This window comes from Tachyglossus aculeatus, chromosome 4, assembly GCF_015852505.1.
Source record: "Tachyglossus aculeatus isolate mTacAcu1 chromosome 4, mTacAcu1.pri, whole genome shotgun sequence".
Taxonomy (NCBI): domain Eukaryota; kingdom Metazoa; phylum Chordata; class Mammalia; order Monotremata; family Tachyglossidae; genus Tachyglossus; species Tachyglossus aculeatus.
The window spans coordinates 26,236,051-26,261,104 of record NC_052069.1 but is presented as its reverse complement, the minus strand read 5'-3'; the positions used below and the strand labels follow the sequence as shown (position 1 = coordinate 26,261,104).

At 46.2% G+C, this 25,054-nt stretch overlaps 1 protein-coding gene across 1 annotated transcript in view; it reads left to right on the top strand.

The window, feature by feature from the left end:
* Positions 1–1,915: 1,915 nt before the first annotated feature.
* LRRIQ3 (leucine rich repeats and IQ motif containing 3) overlaps positions 1,916–25,054 on the top strand; it is a 141,456-nt gene continuing 118,317 nt past the window's right edge. The window contains exon 1 of the mRNA XM_038745812.1: positions 1,916–1,978. The gene's annotated coding sequence lies outside the window, so the exon portion shown is untranslated. The remainder of the gene's footprint in view (positions 1,979–25,054) is intronic.

The following is a 25,054-nucleotide window of genomic DNA, read 5'->3' as shown; positions in this document are numbered from 1 at the left end:
CCAGTGCTCTGCACACAGTAAGTGCTCAATAAATACAATTGATTGATTGATTGATTGATTCTGTCCGTATCCTAAAGCTGCCTCCTGTGTGTCTGTAATTAATTTTAGTGTCTCTCTCTCCTTCTAGACTCCAAGCTCCTAGTGAGGAGGGAGCGTGTCTACCAACTATATTGTACTCCCCCCAACATTTAGTACCACGCTGTGCACAGAGCGAGTGTTCAATAAAATACCACTGATTGATTGATCGATTCAAAGCCTTCCCAAAAAGCCACCGCCTCCAAAGAGGCCTCCTTCCTTGACGAATCCCTCACCTTCCTGGTCATGCCATTCATTCCCCCACACCACCCCATCAGCCATTTTAGCACTAATGGGGTTTTCCGTTTATTATTTGCTAAATTGATTGTTTAATTGCTTACTTATGCATTTGTCATTTAAGTGTAGACCCCTACTCTTTTACCTACTATGTATTTGACCATTCATTGTGTCCATTTTTTCAATCTACTAGATTGTAACCCCCCCAAGTGTGGAGAGTGGAGGTAGTGTATTTTAGTGAAAGGAGCTGAGGCCCCACAAGGAAGAGCTCTGATTTCTAATCCCACTTTTGTCAGTGGACGACTTAAGTGAGCAATTCAATGGGTTTATTTCCATTTCTGGAACATTATCAGTAAATTTTCCTTCTCCTTGAAACATTATCCAACGTTGGCTTCGCTGTCATTGTCCTCTTCTGGCTCTTTGGCCGCTCATTCTCAGTCTCCCACCCTCTAACTATGGAAGTCTAGACTGTGAGCCCACTGTTGGGTAGGGACCATCTCTTTATGTTGCCAACTTGCACTTCCCAAGTGCTTAGTACAGTGCTGTGCACACAGTAAGCGCTCAATAAATACGATTGATTGATTAAAGATGATTGAATGAATGAATGAATTTTACATTTACATTTATTCACTCATTCATTCAATCATATTTATTGAGTGCTTACTGTGTGCAGAGCACTGTACTAAGCGCTTGGGAAGTACAAGTTGGTAACATATAGAGACGGTCCCTACCCAAAAGTGGGCTCACAGCCTAGAAGGGGGAGACAGAGAACAAAACAAAACATGCTAACAAAATAAATAAATAGAATAAATATGTACAAATAAAATAGAGTAATAAATCCATACAAACATATATACATATATACACATTTACACATTTACATTTACATTTTACAGATGAGGTGGAGACTGTGAGCACTCCCCATGGGACAATCTGATTACCTTGCATTTCCCCCCCCCCCACCATGGGATAATCTGATTACCTTGTATTCTCCCCCTCCCAGCGCTTAGAACAGTGCTTGGCATATAGTGAGTGCTTAACAAATACCATTATTATTATTATTATTATCATTATTATTATTATTATTATTATCATCATCATCATCATCATCATCAAAATAGATGAACAGAATCATCTATTCGATATTAGACCATATAATCTAATTAGATATATAATCTAATATAACCTAATTAGATCATTAGATATTAGATAAATAGACTTAAATAGAACGTGATATATGCACATCATTAATCAAATAGATATGTACAAATATACCGTGCTCTGCACACGGTAAGCGCTCAATAAATACGATTGAATGAATGAATATACGCAAGTGCTGGAAGGAGGGGAGCGATGGGGAGGACGAGGAGAAGGAGGAGCCCACTGTGAGCCCACTGTTGGGTAGGGACTGTCTCTATATGTTGCCAATTTGTACTTCCCAAGCGCTTAGTACAGTGCTCTGCTCATAGTAAGCGCTCAATAAATACGATTGATGAGGAGGAGGAGGAGGAGGAGGAGGAGGAGGAGAGGATAAGAGGAGTGGGGCTGGGTTAGGCCATGACACCGCCCTTCCGAGCATCCTCCGGTTTCCATAGCAACCAAGATGGAGCCACCTGCCCGTTGATGTCCTGGCCGCCCTCCCCAGCCTTCCTAGCCCAGTCAGTCGGTGAGTGGCCCCGAGGTCCTTCCGTCCATCCCTGGAGGTGCCGCGAAACCTGAGGCTGGCAGTGGGAATGTAGTGGCCTCCATTCATTCATTCAATCATATTTATTGAGCGCTTACTGTGTGCAGAGCACTGTACTAAGCACTTGGGAAGTACAAGTCGGTAACGTATAGAGACGGCCCCCACCCAACAGTGGGCTCACAGTCTAGAAGGGGGAGACACACAAAACAAAATAAAACAAAACATGTGGACGGGTGTCAAGTCATCAGAACAAATAGAAATAAAGCTAGTTACACCACATTAACAAAATAAATAGAATAGTGGGGCCCGGGTGACGGTGGAGGTTAATCAGTAATGTTTATTGAGCTTTCACTCTGTACTGAGCGCTGTACTGGCTTAGTGGATAGAGCATGGGGCTGGGAGTCCGAAGGTCATGGGTTCTAATCCCGGCTCTGCCCCCTTCATTGATTCAATCGTATGTCTTGAGCGCTTACTGTGTGCAGAGCACTTGGAAAGTACAACGTGGCTCAGTGGAAAGAGCCCGGGCTTTGGAGTCAGAGGTCGTGGGTTCAAATCCCCTTCTAGACTGTGAGCCCACTGTTGGGTAGGGACTGTCTATATGTTGCCAACTTATACTTCCCAAGTGCTTAGTACAGTGCTCTGCACACAGTAAGCGCTCAATAAATACGATTGATTGATTCAAATCCCGGCGCCGCCACTTAGCTGTGTGACTTTAGGCAAGTCACTTCACTTCTCTGGGCCTCAGTTCCCTCATCTGTAAAATGGGGATGAAGACTGTGAGCCCCCCGTGGGTCAACCTGATGACCTTGTATCTACCCCTGCGCTTAGAACAGTGCTTGGCACATAGTAAGCGCTTAACAAATACCAACATTATTATCACAATTCGGTGTGACCGTGGGTGAGTCACTTCACTTCTCTGGGAATCAGTTCCCTCATCTGTAAAATGGGGGTTAAGACTGTGAGCCTCATGTGGGACAACCTGATGACCTTGTATCTACCCCAGCGCTTAGAACAGTGCTAGCACATAGTAAATGCTTAACAAATAAGCCCCCCCTTTTTTTCCTCTCCTCCTCTGCCCCTCCTCATCACCCCCCTCCCTCCCACTGCCCTACCCCCTTCTTATCCCCACAGGACTTGTGTATGTTTGTACACATTTATTACTGAATTTATTTTATTAATTATAATAATAATAATGTCGGTATTTGTTAAGCGCTTAGTATGTTTTAGTATTATTTATAATACGACAATAAACAGACACATTCACATCCCCTGCCTTCCACAAGCTTACAGTCGAGAAGGGGAGACAGGCATTAATATAAATGAATAAATGAATTACAGATGTGTACATAAAGAAGCAGTGTGGCCCAGTGGAAAGATCCCGGGCTTTGGAGTCAGAGGTGGAGTCAGAGGTTCAAATCCCGGCTCCGCCAATTGTCAGCTGTGTGAGTTTGGGCAAGTCACTTCACTTCTCTAGGCCTCAGTTCCCTCATCTGTAAAATGGGGATTAAGACTGTGAGCCCCACGTGGGCCATCCTGATCACCTTGTATCCCCCGGGCGCTTAGAACAGTGCTTTGCACGTAGTAAGCGCTTAACGAATGCAATCATCATTTTATGGGCTGTGGGGTTGGGGTGGGGATGAATAATGAGAGCAAATCAGGGTGACTTGGAAGGGACTGGGAGAAGAGGAAAGGGGGGCTTAGTCAGGGATGGCCTCTTGAAGGAAATATGGCTTCAATAAGGTTTTGAAGTGGGGGGAGAGGAATTGCCTGTTGGATTTGAGGAGGGAAGGCATTGCATGTCAGAGGCAGGACGTGGGCGAGTGTTGGTGGCGAGATAAATGAGATTAAGGCCCCGTGAAAAGGTTAACATTAGAAGAACGAAACGTGTGTGGGTTGGGTTGTAATAATAATAATAATAATAATAATGGCATTTATTAAGTGCTTACTATGTGCAAAGCACTGTTCTAAGCGCTGGGGAGGTTACGAGGTGATCAGGTTGTCCCACGGGGGGCTCACAGTCTTAATCCCCATTTTACAGATGAGGTAACCGAGGCCCAGAGAAGTGAAGTGACTTGCCCAAAGTCACACAGCCGACAATTGGCGGAGCTGGGATTAGAACCCATGCCCTCTGACTCCAAAGCCCGGGCTCTTTCCACTGAGCCATGCTGCTTCTCAATAGGAGAATAGGGAGGTGAAGGAAAAAGGGGCAAGGTGATCGACTGCGTCAAAGCTAACGGGGAGTTTCTGTTTGTTGCAAAGGTGGATGGGCAACCATTGTATTTTCTTGAGGAGTGGGGAAACATGTCCTGAATGTTTTTGTAGAAAAATGATCCAGGCAGAAGAGTGAAGTATGGACTGGAGTGGGGAGAGACAGGAGGCAAGGAGGCCGATACAGTAATCCAGGTGGGATAGGAAGAGGGATTAACGTGGTAACGTGGTAAGCGTATTAATGTGGTTAAGTCTTAACGTGGTAGCAGTTTGGATGGAGAAATGATGATATAGTAGTAGTTTTTAATAATAATAATAATAATGATGGCATTTATTAAGCGCTTACTATGTGCAAAACGCCGTTCTAAGCGCTGGGGAGATTACGAGATGATCAGGTTAGTCCCACGGGGGGCTCACAGGCTTAATCCCCATTTTACAGATGAGGTAACTGAGGCCCAGAGAAGTGAAGTGACTTGCCCAAAGTCACACAGCTGACAATTGGCAGAGCGGGGATTTGAACCCGTGACCACTGACTCCAAAGCCCTTGCTGTGCTCTTTCCACTGAACCATGCTGCAAGTATAAAGCACTGTACTAAGTACTGGGAGAGAATACACAGTTGGGAATTAATAATTGGTCATGAGTTCAAATGCAATCCCGGCTCTGCCACTTCAATCAATCAATCAATCAATCAATCAATCAATCAATAGTATTTATTGAGCGCTTACTGTGTGCAGAGCACTGTACTAAGCACTTGGGAAGTACAAGTTGGCAACATATAGAGACGGTCCCTACCCAACAGTAGGCTCACAGTCTAAAAGGGGGAGACAGAGAACAAAACCAAACATACTAACAAAATAAAGTAAATAGAATAGAAATGTACAAGTAAAATAAATAAATAAATAGAATAATAAATATGTACAAACATATATACATATATACAGGTGCTGTGGGGAAGGGAAGGAGGTAAGATGGAGGGGATGGAGAGAGGGACGAGGGGGAGAGGAAGGAAGGGGCTCAGTCTGGGAAGGCCAGTTTCTTTTGGATGATTTTTCCTTTTTTTAAAAAAAAATATATATATATAAATAGCTCTTCATTGAAAAATGCATCTCCCCAAGTTGAGGTATGTCAGCTGTCAGCTGTGTGACTTTGGGCAAGTCACTGAAGTTCTCTGTGCCTCAGTCACCTCATCTGTAAAATGGGGATTAAGACTCTGAGCCCCCCGTGGGACAACCTGATCACCTTGTATCCCCCCCAGCGCTTAGAACAGTGCTTCGCACATAGTAAGCGCTCAACAAATGCCATTATTATTATTAATAATAATAATACTATGGTATTTGTTAAGCACTTACCCTGTGCCAGGCACTGTGTTAAGCAATGGGGTGGATACAAGCAAATTGGGTTGGACACAGTCCCTGTCCCACGTGGGCTCCAAAGTCTCAACCCATATTTTATAGATGAGGTGACTGAGGCACAGAGAAGTGAAGTGATTTTCCAAAGGTCACACAGCTGACGAGTGGTGGAGCCGGGAACGGAACCCATGATCTTCTGACTCGCTGGCCCGTGCTCTATCAATCCCTGTCCCTTGAGGAGAGCTGAATGGGGACAGATAACAATAATAATAATAACAGCATTTGTTAAGCACTTAAAATGTGCAAAGCAATCAATCAATTGTATTTATTGAGTGCTTACTGTGTGCAGAGCACTGTACTAAGCGCTTGGGAAGTACAAGTTGGCAACATATAGAGACAGTCCCTACTCAACAGTGGGCTCACAGTCTAGAAGGAGTCTAGAAGCACTGTTCTAAGTGCTGGGGGGGATACAAGGTGATCACTTTGTCCCGCGGGGGGCTCACAGTTTTAATCCCCATTTTACAGATGAGGTAACGGAGGCTCAGAGAAGTTAAGTGACTTGCCCAAGGTCACACAGCAGGCATGTGTGGCTCCGTGGAAAGAGCCCGGGCTTTGGAGTCAGAGGTCAAGGGTTCAAATCCTGGCTCCGCCAATTGGCAGCTGTGTGACTTTGGGCAAATCACTTCACTTCTCTGTGCTTCAGTTCCCTCATCTGTAAAATGGGGATTAAGACTGTGAGCCCCATGTGGGACAACCTGATCACCTCGTATCCCCCCACAGCGCTTAGAACAGTGCTTTACACATAGTAAGCGCTTAACAAATACCGTTATTATTATTATTATGTGAGGGAGCCTGGATTTGAACCCATGACCTCTGACTCCCGAACCCATGCTCTTTCCCCTGAGCCACGCTGCTTCTCTAAGATGCATAAGTAGAGATGAAATAAAGCACTAAGACGACATAAAGACAAAAACAGAGCAGCACAGCAGCAGATGCCACGTTCTTTCTGAGGTTTTGAGGTGGCATCACCAGGCTGTGGCTGCTTTTCTTTGTCCCGCCTGGGTGGTGGGAGGTGGACTGGGATGGAGGTCAAGCGCTTAGTACAGGGCTCTGCACACAGTAAGCGCTCAATAAATACGATTGAATGAATGGGGTTTCTCGGGAATGTGGAGAAGAGTTAGGGCCAGCATCTGAACCTCAAGTAGGCGGCCCATTGTGCACAAGGAGTGGTGGGAACAGAAGCCCAAGAGCTGCAATAATAATAATAATAATAATAATAATAATAATGGCATTTATTAAGCGCTTCCTATGTGCAAAGCACTGTTCTAAGTGCTGGAGAGGTTACAAGGTGAACGGGTTGTCCCGCAGGGGGCTCACAGTCTTAATCCCCATTTTCCAGATGAGGTCACTGAAGCACAGAGAAGTGAAGTGACTTGCCCAAAGTCACACAGCTGACAAGTGGCGGAGCCGGGATTTGAACCCATGACCTCTGACTCCAAAGCCCGGGCTCGTTCCACTGAGCCACGCTGCTTCCCCGAGAGAGGCAAGGAAGAGAAGTTTTGTGCGGCTTAGTTCTTGTATCTTTCGAACGTTTGTTTTCTTATCTTCAGTGTCCTATGAGTTCTATGAATTTTATAGTATACTTATATAGTATAATAATAATAATAATAATCATGGCATTTATTAGGCGCTTACTATGTGCAAAGCACTGTTCTAAGTGCTGGGGAGGTTATAAGGTGATCAGGTTGTCCCAAGGGGTTCACAGTCTTAATCCCCATTTTACAGATGAGCTAACTGAGGCCCAGAGAAGTTAAGTGACTTGCCCAAAGTCACACAGCTGACATGTGGGGGAGCTGGGATTTGAACCCCTGACCTCCAACTCCAAAGCCCGTGCTCTTTCCATTGAGCCTATCAAGTTTATTAAGCATACAGTATACTTAATAGTATAGTATACTATATTAAGTATATTAAGTATATAGTATACTTAATTTTAAGACTAAGATTTTACAGGCCACGACTGTGGAATCAAAATGGAAGTTAAGATGACGGTGTTCTTTCCCAGGGTCCCAACATATTAATTTCAATTACAAAAAAACCCTTAGAAATGTACAGGATTTACCAAGTGAATCTTAAGAAAAAGCAGTCTCATGATAATTAGAAAAAATGCATTTTTGTGCTATAGTTATAAGCTCTTTATAAGAAGAATTTGGAGTGCTGGTCATGATGGGTGTGAAATATAGCAATGATTCCAATACATAATTGAGTTTAATTTAGTGATTCCTTAAACATCATTAATCTTCCAGCAGGCAGAGTATGCCAAGACAATTTAATATTTCAAATATTTGAAAGGTTATTTCAGACATAATTAAAAAAACATTTTCCATTTTCATCCGTCTTAAATTCAATAATAACTACAATTATTATCCTACTGGCCCTTCACCTGATTTCTAGACCATCGATTGGTCACCCTTTTTACATCTGATCATTTTCTCGTCAAAAACAGTGGTGATTATAGTAAATCTGCATTGTTTTAGAACATGAAGAGACAGATCAGATAAATTAGAACTTATTGAGAAATTTAACTGATTTATTTGGCTTAACATGGATAAAACTCAACATCCTGACTTAGTGCTAAAATGTGGATAATTGTTTACTTTTCTTACAATAATCCTGGTATAGTAATTCAATTGACTAAGAATTGACTATTCCTCCATTTTCAGGGTCTTAATGTGGCCTAACCAGTTTGTCACCCAGGAGCATTTATTATTGTTATTATCATTATTATCATCATTATCATTGTTATCGTTGAATTTAAGCACTTACAATGTGCCAAGCACTATTCTAAGCACTTGGTAGAGACAAGTTAATCAGGTCAGACACAGTCTCTGTCCTATATGGGGCTCATAGTCTTATTATGAGGGAGAACAGGTATTAAATCCCCATTTTACCGATGAGGAAACTGAGGCACAAGAAGCCCGTTGTTGGGTAGGGACCGTCTCTATATGTTGCCGACTTGTACTTCCCAAGCGCCTAGTACAGTGCTCTGCACACAGTAAGCGCTCAGTAAATACGATTGAATGAATGAAAGCAGCGTGGCTCAGTGGAAAGAGCCCGGGCTTTGGAGCCAGAGGTCCTGGGTTCAAATCCCGGTTCTGCCAATTGTCAGCTGTGTGACTTTGGGCAAGTCACTTATCCGTGTCTCAGTTACCTCATCTGTAAAATGGGGATTAAGACTGTGATCCCCAGGTGGGGATCACCTTGTATCCCCCCCAGCGCTTAGAGCAGTGCTTTGCACATAGTAACCTTTAATAAATGCCATCATTATTATTATTATGAATGAAGCGAAGCGACTTATCCATTGTCACCCAGCAGCCAAGTCCTCAGACCCCCAGGCCTGTGTTCTATCCACTAGGCCACACTGCTCCTGGAGGATGGATCAGGTGAAAATTGGAGATTGATCACCTCGCCCCCTCCTACCTCACCTCCCTTCTCTCCTTCTCCAGCCCAGCCCGCACCCTCCGCTCCTCCGCCGCTAATCTCCTCACCGTTAGGCCTCGTTCTCGCCTGTCCCGCCATCGACCCCCGGCCCACGTCCTCCCCCTGGCCCGGAATGCCCCCAATCCCTCTGCCCATCCTCCAAGCTAGCTCTCTTCCTCCCTTCAAGACCCTGCTGAGAGCTCACCTCCTCCAGGAGGCCTTCCCAGACTGAGCCCCTTCCTTCCTCTCCCCCTCACCCCCCTCTCCATCCCCCCGTCTTACCTCCTTCCCTTCCCCACAGCACCTGCATATATGCATATATGGTTGTACATATTTATTACTCTATTTATTTATTTATTTATCTTACTTGTACATTTCTATCCTATTTATTTTATTTTGTTGGTATGTTTGGTTCTGTTCTCTGTCTCCCCCTTTTAGACTGTGAGCCCACTGTTGGGTAGGGACTGTCTCTACGTGTTGCCAATTTGTACTTCCCAAGTGCTTAGTACAGTGCTCTGCACATAGTAAGCGCTCAATAAATACGATTGATTGATTGATTGATTGATTGATTGAGGGTTGGCCGCATGTCATTTGTAAAGTGAAATTTAATTCTCGGGAGTTTCCCGTGGAGCTAGAGTTCAGTAGGAAATCAACCTTTGCTCCTGAGCCAGCTCCGTTCTTCCTAACCAACATCTCCCGGTCGTTTGCCCCTTCCACTCTCTCAGGGCCATGTTAAATGCCTCTAGGGCTAGTAGATTTTTGCAGGGGCCCCCTTGGGACGTGTGACATCATTAAATCATGCTGCATAGGGCCCTACCTCCATGCCGTCTCCCAGATACAACCGATGAGTGCCTAAATAATAATAATGGCATTTGTTAAGCTCTTACTATGTGCAAAGCACTGTTCTAAACGCTGGGGGGGATACAAGGTGATCAGGTTGTCCCACGTGGGGCTCACAATCTTAATCCCCACTTGACAGATGAGGTAACTGAGGCTCTGAGAAGTTAAGTGACTTGCCCAAGGTCACACAGCAGACATTTGGCGGAGCCGGGATTCGAACCCATGACCTCTGACTCCAAAGCCCATGCTCTTTCCACTGAGCCACGCTGCTTCTCTAAAGAGGAGCCACCCCTGATCTCCACACTGCCCCCCGGCCCCACCATCCCCTGGCCGACAGAGACGGATATTATTCATTCATTCATTCATTCAATCGTATTTATTGAGCGCTTACTGTGTGCAGAGCACTGTACTATTCATTCATTCACTCAATCGTATTTATTGAGCGCTTCCTGTGTGCAGAGCACTGTACTAAGCGCTTGGAAAGTCCAAGTTGGCAACATATAGAGACGGTCCCTACCCAACAGTGGGGTCACAGTCTAGAAGGGGGAGACAGACAACAAAACAAAACATATTAACAGAATAAAATAAATAGAATAAATATGTACAGGTAAAATAAATAGAGTAATAAAGATGTACAAACATATATATATATATATATATATATATATATATATATATATATATATACAGGTGCTGTGGGGAGGGGAAGGAGGTAGGGCAGGGGTCATGGGGGGAGAGGAAGGAGGGGGCTCAGTCTGGGAAGACCTCCTGGAGGAGGTGAGCTCTCAGTAGGGCCTTGAAGGAAGGAAGAGAGCTAGCTTGGCGGATGGGCAGAGGGAGGGCATTCCAGGCCCAGGGGAGGACGTGGGCCGGGGGTCGACGGCGGGACAGGCGAGAACGAGGTACGGTGAGGAGATTAGCGGCGGAGGAGCGGAGGGTGCGGGCTGGGCTGGAGAAGGAGAGAAGGGAGGTGAGGTAGGAGGGGGCGAGGTGATGGACAGCCTTGAAGCCGAGGGTGAGGAGTTTCTGCCTGATGCACAGATTGATTGGTAGCCACTGGAGATTTTTGAGGAGGGGAGCGACATGCCCAGAGTGTTTCTGGACAAAGACAATCCGGGCAGCAGCATGAAGTATGGATTGAAGTGGGGAGAGACACGAGGATGGGAGATCAGAGAGAAGGCTGATGCAGTAGTCCAGACGGGATAGGATGAGAGCTTGAACCAGCAGGGTAGCGGTTTGGATGGAGAGGAAAGGGCGGATCTTGGCGATGTTGTGGAGGTGAGACCGGCAGTTTCCATGGATGGCCAGGGAGCCTCTCCCACTAACAGTTGCTAATCAGGCAGTTAGCATTTGGCCTCTGAGGTTGCAGTTGGCGCGATTGCCCAGATCACCACTCTCACAGCCAAGGGCTCTGGAGCCAGGTGAGGTCAGTCAGACGGTCAATCATATTTATTGAGCACTTACTGCTGGCAGAGCACTGTACTAAGTGCTTGGGAGAGGACAGTACAACAAGAGACACATTCTCTGGCCACAACGAGCTTACAGTCTAGAGGGGGAGGCAGACATTAATATAAATCAATAAACTACAGATATTCATTTTCATTCATTCAATCGTATTTATTGAGCGCTTACTGTGTGCAGAGCACTGTACTAAGCTCTTGGAAAGTCAGTGGAAAGAGCACGGGCTTTGGAGTCAGGGGTCATGGGTTCAAATCCCAGCTCCGCTAATTGTCAGCTGTGTGACTTTAGGCCAGTCACTTAACTTCTCTGTGCCTGTTCCCTCTTCTGTAAAAGGGGGATTAAGACTGTGAGCCCCCCATGGGACAACCTGATCACCTTGTAACCTCCCCAGCGCTTGAAACAGTGCTTTGCACTATTAAGTAAGCACTTAATAAATACCATCATTATAGTTATTACAAGTGGCAACATATAGAAATGGTCCCTACCCGGCAGCAGGCTCGCAGTCTAGAAGGGGGAGGCAGAAAACAAAACAAAACATGTAGACAGGTGTCAAAGTCGTCAGAGCAAATAGAATTAAAGCTATATGCACATCATTAACAAAATAAGTAGAATAGTTAATATGTACGTAAGTACCGTGGGGCTCTGTAGGGGGATGAATAAAGGGAACAAATCAGGGCTAAGCAGAAGGGAGTTGGGGAAGAGGAAAGGAGGGCTTAGTCAGGGAAGGCCCCTTGGAGAAGAAGTACCTTCATGAAGGCTTTGAATGGGGAGAGAGTAATTGTGTGTGGGATACGAGGAGAGAGGGGATTCCAGGTCAAAGGCAGGATGTAAGTGAGAGTTCGGCGGTGAGGGAGACGAGATCGAACTACAGTGAGAAGGTTAGTGTAGTGGCTGAGGTGTATTGGAGTAGAAGAGTCAGCCTCCTCTCTGATCTCCCATCCTCCTGTCTCTCCCCACTTCAATCCATACTTCACGCCGCTGCCCGGATTGCCTTTGTCCAGAAACGCTCTGAGCATGTTACTCCCCTCCTCAAAAATCCCCAGTGGCTACCAATCAACCTACTCATCAGGCAAAAACTCCTCACCCTGGGCTTCAAGGCTGTCCATCCCCTCGCCCCCTCCTACCTCACCTCCCTTCTGTCCTTCTCCAGCCCAGCCCGCACCCTCCGCTCCTCCGCTGCTAATCTCCTCACCGTAACTCGTTCTCGCCTGTCCCGCCATCGACCCCCGGCCCACGTCCTCCCCCGGGCCTGGAATGCCCTCCCTTTGCCCATCCGCCAAGCTAGCTCTCTTCCTCCCTTCAAGGCCCTATTGAGAGCTCACCTCCTCCAGGAGGCCTTCCCACACTGAGCCCCCTCTCCCCCTCTTGCCCCTCCCCAACCCCCCTGCCTTACCTCCTTCCCTTCCCCACATCACCTGTATATATGGATATATGTTTGTATATATTTATTGCTCTATTTATTTTATTTGTACATATTTATTCCATTTATTTTATTTTGTTAATATGTTTTGCTTTGTTCTCTGTCTCCCCTTTCTAGACTGTGAGCCCACTGTTGGGTAGGGACCATCTCTATGTGTTGCCAACTTGGACTTCCCAAGCACTTAGTACAGTGCTCTGCACACAGTAATCGCTCAATAAATACGATTGAATGAATTCCAGGTCAAAGGCAGGACATAGGTGAGAGGTCGGTGGTGAGGTGGATGAGATCGAACTAAAGTGAGAAGGTTAGCATTAAAAGAGTGCAGTGGGTGAGCCGCATTGGAGTAGAAGAGTAGCAAGGTGAGGAAGGAGGGTGCAGGGTGATTGAGTGCTTTAAAGTCAAAGATGAGGAGTTTCTGTTTGATGAGCAGGTGGATGGGCAACCACTGGAGGTTCTTGAGGAACGGGGAAACACGTCCTGAACTATTCTGTAGAAAAGTGATCCGGGCAGCAGAATGAAATTTAGACTGGAGTGGGAAGAGACAGGAGGCAAGGGGGTCAGGAAAAAGGTTGATATAGTAATCCAGGCGGAATAGGATGAGTGATTGGATTAACACGGTAAGTACCATGGTAACGTGGCAACCCTGCTGCCCTTTCGCCATCTGTTCCTTAGGCTTGGATCTCCCTCTCTCCCCAAATTCATCCGACCTCCTCATTTGCAGAGACTTTCCTGGAAGCCCACCTCCTCCAATCTGTCACCCGGATTAACCCTCAGCATTTTAGGTCCTAGTCATCTGTCACCCAGCTCCAAAGCCCTAGTGCTCCCACCACTTTCTATATGTTTGTACAGATTTATTGCTGTATTTATTTTACTTGTACATATTTACTATTCCATTTATTTTGTTAATGATGTGCATCTAGCTTTACTTCTATTTATTCTGATGACTTGACACCCGTCCACATGTTTTGTTTTGTTGTCTGTCTCCCCCTTCTAGACTGTGAGCCCGTTGTTGGGTAGGGACCATCTCTGTATGTTGCCGATTTGTACTTCCCAAGCGCTTAGTACAGTGCTCTGCACACAGTAAACACTCAATAAATACGATTGAATGAATGAATGAATCCCCCATGATCTTGCCAACTACTTTGCTGACAAAACTGATACTCTCAGATGTACGTGGCCTTCACTTCACTTCACCGATCAATCTGCGCATCAAGCAGAAACTCCTCACCCTGGGCTTCAGGGCTCTCCATCACCTCGCCCCCTCCTACCTCACCTCCCTTCTCTCCTTCTACTGCCCAGCCCGCACCCTCCGCTCCTCCACCACCAATCTCCTCACTGTACCTCGCTCTCGCCTGTCCCGCCATCGACCCCCGGCCCACGTCATCCCCCGGGCCTGGAATGCCCTCCCTCTGCCCATCCGCCAAGCTAGCTCTCTTCCTCCCTTCAAGGCCCTGCTGAGAGCTCACCTCCTCCAGGAGGCCTTCCCAGACTGAGCCCCTTCTTTCCTCTCCCCCTCGTCCCCCTCTCCATCCCCCCGTCTTACCTCCTTCCCTTCCCCACAGCACCTGTATATATGTATATATGGTTGTACATATTTATTACTCTATTTATTTATTTATTTATTTATTTTACTTGTACATTTCTATCCTACTTATTTTATTTTGTTGGTATGTTTGGTTCTGTTCTCTGTCTCCCCCTTTTAGACTGTGAGCCCACTGTTGGGTAGGGACTGTCTCTATGTGATGCCAATCTGTACTTCCCAAGCGCTTAGTACAGTGCTCTGCACATAGTAAGCGCTCAATAAATATGATTGATTGATTGATTCACTTGCCCACCTCCCTCCTACCTTCCCCCTGCTCCATACTATTCCACTGTCTCATCGTTCCCATCCATCTCTCGTGTGGAATTCTCCCAATATCTTTTGAAATCCACCCCTTCCCACTACACCTCTGATCCCAAAATTTGTTCATTCATTCACTCAATTGTATTTATCGAGCATTTACTAAGTGCAGAGCACTGTCTGTAGACTGTGAGTTCACTGTGGGCAGGAATGTGTCATTATAGTGTACTCTCCCAAGCGCTTAGTACAGTGCTTTGCACTCAGTAAGTGCTCAATAAATATGATTGAATGAATCATCATCATCATCGGTCGTATTTATTGAGCGCTTATTGTGTGCAGAGCACTGTACTAAGCACTTGGGAATAAATGAATGATCTAAGTGCGTGGGAGAGTACAGAAGCAGCGTGGCTCAGTGGAAAGAGCATGAGCTTTGGAGTCAGAGGTCATGGGTTCAAATCCCGACTCTGCCAATTGTCAGCTGTATGACTTTGGGCAAGTCACTTGACTTTTCTGGGCCTCAGTTACCTCATCTGTAAAATGGGGATTAAGACCGTGACCCCCCCCATGGGACAACTTCATCACCTTGTAACCTCCCCAGTGCTTGGAATAGTGCTTTGCACATAGTAAGCACCTAATAAATGCCATTATTATCATTATTATTATTATTACAGTATTACAATAAACAGACACATTCCCTGCCCACAATGGGCTTACAGTCTAGAGGGGGGGAAACAGACATTAATAGAAATAAATTACAAATATAATAATAATGATGATGACGGTATTTGTTAAGCACTTACTATGTGCCAAGCACTGTTCCAAGCACTGGGGTCACTGCAGGGTAATCAGGTTGTCCCACGTGGGGCTCACAGTCTCAGTCCCCAGGTTACAGATGAAGGAACTGAGGCCCAGAGAAGTTAAGAGACTTGCCCAGTGTCACACAGCAGACAAGTAGCGGAGCCAGGACTCTGCCTGTCTCCCCCTTCTAGACTGTGAGCCCACTGTTGGGTAGGGACCGTCTCTATATGTTGCCAACTTGTACTTCCCAAGCGCTTAGTGCAGTGCTCTGCACACAGTAAGCGCTCAATAAATACTGATTGATTCATTGATTGATTGATTAGAACCCATGAGCTCTGATTCCCAAGCCTGTGCTCTTTCCACTAAGCCATGCTGCTTCTCTAAGTATGTACACAAATGCTGTGGGGCTGGGAGCAAATATGAACAATGGGAGTGAGTCAGGGCCAAGCAGAAGGGAGTGGAAGAAGAAGAAAGGGGGGCTTAGTCAGGGAAGGCCTCTTGGAGGAGATGTGCCTCATTTGTACTTCCCAAGCGCTTAGTACAGTGTTCTGCACACAGTAAGCACTCAATAAATATGATTGATTGATTAAGGTTTTGAAGCTGAGAGCCCACCTCCTCCAGGAGGCCTTCCCAGACTGAGCCCCTTCCTTCCTCTCCCCCTCGTCCCCCTCTCCATCCCCCCATCTTACCTCCTTCCCTTCCCCACAGCACCTGTATATATGTATATATGGTTGTACATATTTATTACTCTATTTATTTATTTATTTATTTATTTTACTTGTACATTTCTATCCTATTTATTTTATTTTGTTGGTACGTTTGGTTCTGTTCTCTGTCTCCCCCTTTTAGACCGTGAGCCCACTGTTGGGTAGGGACTGTCTCTATGTGTTGCCAATTTGTACTTCCCAAGCGCTTAGTACAGTGCTCTGCACATAGTAAGCGCTCAATAAATACGATTGATTGATTGATTGATTGATTGAAGCAGGAGAGAGTAACTGTCGGATTTGAGGAGGGAGGGCGTTCCAGGCCAGAGGCAGGACATGAGCTGGGGTTGGCAGCGAGACAGGTGAGGTCGCGGCACAGCGGGAAGGTTAGCACCAGAGGAGCGGAGTGCGTGGGCTGGGATGTAGAAGGAGAGAAGGGAGGTAGGAGGGGGCGAGGTGATGGACAGCCTTGAAGCCGAGGGTGAGGTGTTTTTGTTTGATACGGAGGTGGATGCGCAACCGCTGGAGTTTCTTGAGGATTGGGGTAATGTGTCCCGAGTGTTTTTGAAGAAAAATGATCCGGGCAGCATAGCGAACTATGGACTGGAGTGGGGAGAAACAGTAATCCAGGCAGGGATAGGATGAGTGATTGTATTGATATGATAGCAGTTTGAGTGGAGAGGAAAGGGTGGATTTATAGCCCCATTTTACAGAGGAAGAAACTGAAGCACAGAGAAGTGAAGTGGCTTGCCCAAGGACACACAACAGGCAAGTGATAGAGCCAGTATTAGCATTCAGATCTCCTGACTCTTGGACCCATGGCTTTTCTTCTAGGCCACACCGCTTCTTAATCCCCTCACATTCTTATAAAACACTTATGAGCCCACTGTTGGGTAGGGACCGTCTCTATGTGTTGCCAACTTGTACTTCCCAAGCGCTTAGTACAGTGCTCTGCGCACAGTAAGCGCTCAATAAATATGAATGATTGATTATGCCCACTCTTCTTCCCTCCATGACTGCTCCAAGCACTCACTCGCTAATCCCTCCCAAATCCAAGAGAAGCAGTGTGGCGTAGTGGATAGAGCTTAGGTTTGGGAGTTAGAAGGATCTGGGTTCTAATCTGGGCTTTGCCACTTGTCTGCTGTCTGACCTTGGGCAAATCCCTCATCTGTAAAAATGGGAATTAATACTGTGAACCCCATGTAGGACAGGGACTTTGTCCAACCAATTTGCTTGTATCTTACCCCAGCTCTTAGTGCACTGCCTGGCACATAGTAATAATAATAGTAATGATGGAATTTATTAAGCGCTTACTATGTGCAAACCACTGTTCTAAGCACTGGGGAGGCTACAAGGTGATCAGGTTGTCCCACATGCGGCTCACAGGCTTAATCCCCATTTTACAGATGAGGTGACTGAGGCACAGAGAAGTTAAGTGACTTGCTCAAGATCACACAGCTGACAAGTGGTGGAGCCGGGACTTCTAGACTGTGAGCCCACCTTCTAGACCGTGAGCCCACTGTTGGGTAGGGACCGTCTCTATATGTTGCCAACCTGTACTTGCCAAGCACTTAGTACAGTGCTCTGCACACAGTAAGCGCTCAATAAATACGATTGAATGAATGAATGAATGAATGAACCCATGACCTCTGACTCCAAAGCCCCTGCTTTTTCCACTGAGCCACGCTGCTCCTCTAAGCACTTAACAAGTACCGCGATTATTATTATTATTATCCTCCCAAATCCAGAGGCCTCATTCAGTGACTGCCTGATCTGCCCAGATTCATTATCCAGAGGGGAAAGATCCTTCTGGGAACTGGAGGACTTGGGGTCCGATGATGGGTTCCTCAGGAAGAGAGATCTCGGCACCCTCCCGGCGACGTCCGGAGGGGAAAGATCCTTCTGGGAGAAAGGGGCCTCATTCAATGAATGGCAGATCTGCACATATTCATTATCCTCAGCAAAAAACCATTTTGAATGCTGTTGCTTCAGTGGCAAAAGAAATGAAATGAAGGATTTAAACACTTAATATTGTCATTAGATCCTCATTCCTTCTAGCTGCCTATGTTCCTCCCCCGCAACCTGCCGTTGTTCTGAACGGACCGAAGTCGGAAGCAAGGACGTGCCGCCTATAGCAGTGTGCATTGTATTAGTTTCCAAAGTGTGATTAAAAATGTATGATAATTTAAAAACGAGCACTGCCGTAGAAACAGACTAATGAAAGGTTTACTGACAATAATACTGATTTCTTTTTAACTGCAGTACTTCTTTGAAGCTATAATTGGAGCCCTAACGCTTTCTGTAAAGTGTTACTGTATTTAAACCAAATCTGCCTTTTGAACATTATTGTATTATTTGAACTTAACAATTTACACATCTGTATTTGCATTTCTCAAGTTAAATGATCAAAGTATAAAGGGAACAAAAATTACTGAGTCCAACTGTTCACGCCGGTATTTGAAATGGGTTTGGCTTGTTAAGCTGACATCAAGCCGGGTATAAAGGAGAGTGTGGCATTAGCCTTTGGCTAAATTAATCTCGAACACACAAGATAGAAAAGAGGTTGACGTCCTATAAGACAAGCCTTGGGATCTGGAAAACGATACCAGTGTGAAGTGCTTATGTGTAAATTCAAATCATTCAATCGCATTTATTGAGTACTTACTGTGTGCAGAGCACTGTACTAAGTCCTTGGAAAAGTGCCATATGGCAATAATATATTTTAGGGCTGGAAGGGGGTGATGAAAAATAATAATGAGTACGGTATTTGTTAAGAGCTTACTATGTGGCGGGCACTGTGGCTACAAGCAAATCAGGTTGGACATAGTCCCTGTCTGACAGAGGACTCATAATCTTAATCCCCATTTTACAGATGAGGTAACTGAGGCACAGAGATGTCAAGTGACTTGCCCAAGGCCACACAGCAGGCATCAATCACATTTATTGAGTACTTACTGTGTGCAGAGCACTGTACTAAGTGCTTGGAAAAGTGCCATACAGCGATAATATGTTTTAGGGCTGGAAGGGGGTGATGAAAAATAATAATGATTACGGTATTTGTTAAGAGCTTACTATGTGGCGGGCACTGTGGCTACAAGCAAATCAGGTTGGACATAGTCCCTGTCTGGCAGAGGACTCATACTCTTAATCCCCATTTTACAGATGAGGTAACTGAGGCACAGAGATGTCAAGTGACTTGCCCAAGGCCACACAGCAGACATCAATCACATTTATTGAGTACTTACTGTGTGCAGAGCACTGTACTAAGTGCTTGGAAAAGTGCCATACAGCAATAATATGTTTTAGGGCTGGAAGGGGGTGATGAAAAATAATAATGAGTACGGTATTTGTTAAGAGCTTACTATGTGGCGGGCACTGTGGCTACAAGCAAATCAGGTTGGACATAGTCCCTGTCCGGCAGAGGGCTCATACTCTTAATCCCCATTTTACAGATGAGGTAACTGAGGCACAGAGACGTCAAGTAACTTGCCCAAGGCCACACAGCAGACATCAATCGCATTTATTGAGTACTTACTGTGTGCAGAGCACTGTACTAAGTGCTTGGGAAAGTGCCATACAGCAATAATAAGTTTTAGGGCTGGGAGTGGGTGATGAAAAATAATAATGATTATGGTATTTGTTAAGAGCTTACTATTTGGTGGGCACTGTGGCTACAAGCAAATCAGGTTGGACATAGGCCCTGTCCGGCAGAGGACTCATACTCTTAATCCCCATTTTACAGATGAGGTAACTGAGGCACAGAGACGTCAAGTGACTTGCCCAAGGCCACACAGCAGATGGGGGCAGAGCCGGGATTAGAACCCATGACCTTCCAACTGCCAGGCCCATGCTTTATCCACTACACTGTGCCGCGGAGCAAGTCAGGGCGATGCAGAAGGGAGTGGGAGGAAAGGAAAAGAGGGCCAAGTCAGGGAAGGGCTCTTGGAGGAGACGTGTCTTCAAAAAGGCCTCGAAGCGGAGGAGAGTAATTGTCTGCGGGACAGGAAGATATTTCAGGCCAGAAGCAGGACACGGGCAAGAGATTGGCGGCAAGATAGAACAGATCGAGGTACAGTGAGCAGGCTGGCATCGGAGAAGCAAAGTATGGGGGCTGGTTGTTAGTAGGAGAGTGGTGAGGGGAGGTAGGAGGGGGCAAGGTGGTGGACTGCTTTAAAGTCGATGGTGAGGAGTTTTTGTTTGATACTGAGGTGGATGGGCAACCACTGGAGTTTTTTTGAGGAGCGGGGTGACCTGTCCCGAACGTTTTTGTAGAAAAATGATCTGGGCAGCAGAGTGAAGTATGGACTGGAATGAGGAGAGATAGGCGGCTGGGAGGTCAGCAAGGTGGCTGATGCAGTAATCCAGGAGGGATAGGATGAGTGACTCTATTAACGTGGTAACAGTGTGGATGGAGAGGAATGAGCGGGACTTTGTGAAGGTGGCACCGACAGGGCTTAGTGATGGGTTGAATTTGTGGGTTGGATGGGAGAGAGGAGTCAACGATAAGGCCAAGTTTATGGGCTTGTGAGGCAGGAGGGATGTTTGGTATGTTTGGTTTTGTTCTCTGTCTCCCCCTTTTAGACTGTGAGCCCACTGTTGGGTAGGGACTGTCTCTATATGTTGCCAACTTGGACTTCCCAAGCGCTTAGTACAGTGCTCTGCACACAGTAAGCGCTCAATAAATACTATTGATTGATTGATTGATTGAGGGATGGTGGTGCCATCTACAGTGATGGGAAAGTCAAGGGGGAGGACAGGGTTTGGGTGGGAAGATACAGAGCTCTGTTTCGGACTTGTGAAGATTGAGGAGACGGGAGGGCATCCAAGTAGAGAAGTCTTGAAGGCAGGAGGAGATGTGAGACTGTAGAGAGGGAGAGATGAGGTAACTGAAGCTCAGAGAAGTTAAGTGACTTGCCCAAGGTCCCACAGCAGACATGTGGTGGAACCGGGATTAGAACCCATGACTTCTGACTCCCAAGCTCGTGCTCTTTCCACTGAGACATGCTGCTTCAATGTTAAGATTGTTCTGTTAATTGAAATGGCATATTTGCAGGAGATCTAGAGGAGAGAGCCCTATGTATCAAGAGTATTTACAGAACAATACACACAGCACCACTTCCCTGATCTACCAGACACCCAGGGCTATGTGATAGCCATTTGTTGTGGTTACAAAAGTAGCGAAAGGCAAGGCTTCAAGAAGTTTTCAAACTAAAACAGGGAACTACTCATTACCCAGAGGCTAGAGAATGCAGCTAATGTCTTCTAATGCTCAGTAGAAGGAAAGAAAGGAGAGTGGCTTAGTGGAAAGATCACGGGCTTCGGAGTCAGAGGTTGTGGGTTCTAATCCCGGCTCCGCCACTTAGCTGTGTGACTTTGGGCAAGTCACTTAACTTCTCTGTGCCTCAGTTATTTCATTTGCAAAATGGGGATTAAGACTGTGAGCCCCATGTGGGACAACCTAATTGCCTTTTATGTACCACAGTGCTTGGCACATAGTACGCGGTTAACAAATACCAACATTATTATAATTGATGGGCAATGTAAAGATAATGGAATAACAATAATAATGATGGCATTTGTTAAGCACTTACTATGTGCAAAGCACTATTCTAAGCACTGGGGAGGATACAAGGTGATCAGGTTGTCCCACGGGGGTGCTCACAGTCTTAATCCCCATTTAACGAGTGAGGGAACTGAGGCATAGAGAAGTGAAGTGACTTGCCCAAGGTCAAATTGGCGGAGCTGGAATTTGAACCCATGACCTCTGACTCCCAAGCCTGGGCTCTTTCCATGGAGCCACTCTGCTTCTCGACCATAGTACAAGTAGCCACAATTCTAGTAAGTAATTAGGCAGGTGTGACTTGCCCAAAGTCACACAGCTAAGTGGCGGAGCCGGGATTAGAACCCACAACCTCTGACTCCGAAGCCCGTGATCTTTCCACTAAGCCACTCTCCTTTCTTTCCTTCTGCTGAGCATTAGAAGACATTAGCTGCATTCTCTAGCCTCTGGGCAATGAGTAGTTCCCTATTTTACTTTGGAAACTTCCTAATGCCAAATCTAGTAATGATGATGGTGTTTTGTTAAGCACTTACTATGTGCGAAGCACTGTTCTAGGCGCTGGGGAGGATACAAGGTGATCAGGTTGTCCCATGTGGGGCTCACAGTCTTCATCCCCATTTTACAGATGAGGGAACGGAGGCCCAGAGAAGTGAAGTGACTTGCCCAAAGTCACACAGCTGACAATTGGCAGAGTCGGGATTTGAACCCATTACCTCTGACTCCCAAGACTGTGCTCTTTCCATTAGGCCACGCTGCTTCTCCAGTGTGTAGGAGAAGTGAGGTAAGAAGTGAGAAGTAAGAGGCCCGCTCACAAACAGAATCGCTTCCAAGGCCGTTTGAAGTCAAGGAGGCCAAATTGGGAGGAAACGAAAGCAGAATTTAGGAACACAATAGCTTGAATCCTTGAAACTCTTACGGAGAACATAAAGTGATTCCCATAAGTCCCCTCCCTTTATTACTGTGAAGTTCTTGATCAGACATTTGGGGAAGCAAGGAAAGAAGAGGTGATGAGGCCTCCCCTCCAGGAGCTTACATAGAGTGTCAAGACAATTAAATACGGTAAAATCAACCTAAAGCTAGTATACATGTGGCTGGCTGCATCAGTTCAGGGCCTTGGCAATAGAAAAAAGCAGAGTTGTGTCCTAGGCCCAATTCTATTTGCATCAGGGTGGGCAAGTGTCACAAATTGAAAAACCACAAACCAAAAACCTAACTGAAGAACCACAAACCAAAAACCTAATGACCTCCAGCCACAAATCAATCACATGGAGCAGGCATCCTACGGGAAAGGAGGGGGGGCAAGATCTTTTAGACTGTGAGCCCACTGTTGGGTAGGGACTGTCTCTATATGTTGCCAACTTGTACTTCCCAAGCACTTAGTACAGTGCTCTGCACACAGTAAGCGCTCAATAAATACGATTGATTGATTGATTGATTGATTGATTGATAAAGGAAAGGGAGTGGCAAAGAGAAGACATTCTGGTGAGAAATATGGGGGCAGTGAGTCAGACATCCAGGGAGCAACTTGGCCTAGTGGATAGAGCGTGGGCTTGGGAGTCAGAAAGACCTGGGTTCTAATCTCAGCTCTGCCATTCGGCTGCTGCAGGACCTTGGGCAAGTCATTTCACTTCTCAGGGCCTCAGTTCCCTCAGCTATAAAATGGGGATTAAGACTGTGAGCCTCATGCGGGTCAGGGATTGGGTCCAACCCCATTTGCTTGTATCTACCCCACCGCTTAGTACAGTGCCTGGCACAAAGTAAGTGCTTAACAGATGCTATTATCATTATCATTGTTACTACTATCATCATATTGAAGACAGGGCTGGATAATCACTCCATCAATCAGCGGTATTGATTGAGTGCTTACTATGTACAGAATACTCTACTCAGCCCCCTCACCCTCCAGAGCAAAAATAATTAAGTGCCTTACAAAATGTGAAAAAGAGCCACAGTTTGGCCACTCCTGTCATATACTATAAACTCTATATTGTAACTCCTTGTGGGCCGGGAATGTGTCTACCAACTGGAGCGTGGGCTTGGGAATCAGAGGACCGGAGTTCAAATCCCGGATCCGCCACTTACCTGCTGCATGACTCTGGGCAAGTCACTTCAGTTCTCTGGGCTTTGGTTACCACAGTTGTACAATGGAGATTCGTTCCTCCTCCCTCCAACTTAGACTGTGAGCTCGATTTTCATTCATTCATTCAATTGTATCCATTGAACACCGACTGTGTGCAGAGGACCGTACTAAGCACTTGGGAGAGTCCAATACAAGAAGAAACAGTCACATTCCCTGCCCACAACAAGCTTACGGTCTAGAGTGGGGGAGACCAACTTGTACTTCCCAAGCGCTTAGTCCAGTGCTCTGCACACAGTAAGTGCTCAATAAATATGATTGAACGAATGAATAGATAGAAATAAATAAAATTACAGATATGCTGTGGGTTTGGTGGGAGGAAGAACAAAGGGAGCAAGCAGGTCAGGGTGATGCAGGGGGAGTGGGAGCTGAGGAAAAGTTAGGCTTAGTCTTGGAAAGCCTCTTTGAGGAGTTGCGCCTTCAGTAAAACTTGGAAATGGGAAGGGAGTAATTGTCGGTGGGATTTGAGAAGGGAGGGCATTCCAGGCCAGAGGCAGTACATGGAATAAGGGTTGGCAGCGAGACAGGAGAGATCGAGGCACAGTGAGAAAGTTAGCACTAGAGGAGCAAAGTGTGTGGGCTGGGCTGTATAATGATGATGGCATGTTGTTAAGCGCTTACTATGTGCGAAGCACTGTTCTAAGCGCTGGGGAGGATACAAGGAGATCAGGTTGTCCCATGTGGGGCTCACAGTCTTCATCCCCGTTTTACAGATGAGGGAACGGAGGCCCAGAGAAGTGAAGTGACTTGCCCAAAGTCACACAGCTGACAATTGGCAGAGTCGGGATTTGAACCCATGACCTCTGACTCCCAAGCCGGTGCTCTTTCCATTAGGCCACGGTGCTTCCCCAGTGTGTAGGAGAAGTGAGGTGAGGTAGGAGGGGACAAGATGACGGAGTACCTTAAAGTCAGTGGTGAGAAGCTTTCGTTTGATGAGGAGGTGGATGGGCAACCACTGGAGGTCTTTGAGGAACAAGGTGACATGTCCTGAACGTTTCTGCAGAACAATGATCCGGGCAGCAGAGTGAAGTATGGACTGGAGTGAGGAGACAGGAGGCAGGGAGGTCAGCAAGGAGGGAGAGGATGAGTGATTGTATTAACGTGGTAACAGTTTGGATGGAGAGGAATGAGTGGGTTTTAGCAGTGTTGAGAGGTGGGACCGACAGGATTTAGTGATGGGTTGAATATGTGGGTTGAATGGGAGAGAGGAGTCAAGGATAAAGCCAAGGTTATGGGCTTGTGAGACAGGAAGAATGGCGGTAC